At 34.8% G+C, this 2399-nt stretch overlaps 1 long non-coding RNA gene across 2 annotated transcripts in view; it reads right to left on the bottom strand.

Annotated features, from left to right (window-relative positions):
• Positions 1-2399, bottom strand: part of LOC128250446 (uncharacterized) — a 613350-nt gene that overhangs the window by 137724 nt on the left and 473227 nt on the right. The gene's annotated exons all lie outside the window — the stretch shown is intronic.

Here is a 2399-nt window from a genome sequence, read left to right as displayed (position 1 = left end):
TATATATATATATATATATATATATATATATATATATCCGGACACATGTATATATGCATTCTAAATGGCACTTTCAAAGACGATCATCAAGCAGACCATTAAAATGTATGGAAGGTAAGTTTAAGATTAAGCTCTTCATCATTATTTTTATATAACCTCTAAAGACCAAAATATATTTGTTTGAAATAGGCTATATAGAAAGTATATAATGAAAAATGGAAAAAAAAACTAATGGTAGTTTACACATACCATTTCGTGATCTACAGATTTCACAGCAATAATATACAAGCGTATTAGTATACATGACAATTCCAGCGCCTAGTTTCTTTTTTCTACACGCGTAAAATAATGAACTAGAAATTGTGGAGTTTTCTTGTCATATGAAGGGATCGTATAACACAATGCACTAAATTTATAATTGATTTAGTATCATCAAATTAAAGCATGAACATATGCAGAAGGGTTAATATATTTAGAAGTTTTGAAGTACTTTACGTTTCTGAATTCCTGTGAGGTGGAGGTTTGTTAGAGAAAGAGATTCAATCGTATTCTACGTAGGGAAACTTAGTAAAAGAATAGAATAAGTCCATATATTTAATTAAACATATTTTTGGAGAGATACATAACAGTGGCTGTCATTTGCTACATGAGTAAAACCACTTCTTGCTTAATAATATATATTTGAGACGGCTCCCGCTTATACGACACCTATCGTACAATGGACTTACAGGTCTTTCTTTGTTACAGGCGCGCACATAGGACAAAGAAGACTGATGGACAAAAGACCCACCGTTTACTACTAGCTTGTCAAAGTTTGAATCATCAATTGTGCAGGACTTAGTGATGGAAAATCGATATAGTTATAAGAGCAATCAACTAGTTAACTGATATGATTGAAATCATAATATTAATCTGTCACCAAGAATTAAGAAACAGTATTTGCTGTGGATTTAATTTACTGTTTGGCTTTGGAACATGGACACAATATGAGCCGTATTTAATGGCATCAATGATTCAATATTTGCTGCTTCTGTTCATTGTTCAACAATAAGTGTATGAACACTGTCTCCAACAGAACCTCTTACAAGACGTGACACGTTAGTCGTAGAGAGGCGGGTTGGCCATGTGGTACATATGAAAAAAACAATGACATCTACTGTTAGTATTATACTGGTGCCAGACACTAAAGTCGCACACTGTTCCGTTATTAAAACATTCTAAAACCTACTTGAAAACCTTCAAGCTGAATGTGTAAACATAGAAAATAGCACAACTGAAGAAACCTCAGTGCAGATCCTCCTGCTATCAATTCATTTTCGATTTTGAGGCAGCCAGGATCAATACCTTGAAGGAGAAATGAGCTCAGCGTAGAACAAAGTATATTAAACCCTTACATGACGGCGACCACTGCTGCAACGCATCCAACAGAAATTTAAATCCCAGATAAGTGAGATTTCCAATACGAGATGACGCAGAAAATTATCGATCTTAGTATATTGTGCAGTTGTAGATATTCAACACTCATTCGTCGAAGCAAAAAGAGAGTAAAATGTTTTTTTTTTTTATCTATTCTCTTTTGTGGGTTTCAGGCGTTAGACTGCGGCCATGTTGGGGTGCCATCTTCGAGAACGTTTAGTGGAATGAATCGACCCAAGCACCTGTTTATTTTAGTGACTGTCACTCATTCTTTCGGTCTCTTTTTGCCGAACTACAATGTTGCAGGGACGTATGCAGAGCAAAACCCGTTGTGAAGTGCGGTGGTGGTGGTAGTGGGAGTGCAAAAACAAGCACACACAAAACACCCCCATGCATGCACATAAATACGTATATATGTACGACAGACTTCTTTCAGTTTCCGTCTACAAAATCCACTCAAAACTAAAGGAGAAGTCACTTGCACAAGATTCCACGAAGTGGGGCTGAACCCGGAACGATATGATTGGGAAGCAAGCTTCTTCCCACACAGACTCATCTGTGCCTATAGGTTACAATTTATGAACACGATTTTATAGAAATGATTCTACAAACAGCAGAGCTAACAAAACAATCGTTAACAGCGGAAGGCAGGCAACCCTCCCACACACAAACACATATATTTGCAAGAATACATACATACATACATACATACATACATACAGACATACATTATATATATATATATATATATATATTACACGTACACACACACATATATATGTGTGTGTGTGTGTATCTACAGAAACATATGTCAACGAAAAAGTGTTAAATACATATTTAAATGTATTTTGAAGCAAGATTTGGAAAATATAGTTTCAAAGACAGATTAGAACAATAAAATGTAGAATATAACAATTACAAAATATTCTTCCCATATTTCTTCCAAATCCTCATGTAAATGTGTGATGACATATTTACATAAT

Source organism: Octopus bimaculoides, chromosome 21 (genome assembly GCF_001194135.2).
Source record: "Octopus bimaculoides isolate UCB-OBI-ISO-001 chromosome 21, ASM119413v2, whole genome shotgun sequence".
In the NCBI taxonomy this organism is placed as follows: Eukaryota; Metazoa; Mollusca; class Cephalopoda; order Octopoda; family Octopodidae; genus Octopus; species Octopus bimaculoides.
This window is presented reverse-complemented; position numbering and strand designations above follow the sequence as displayed.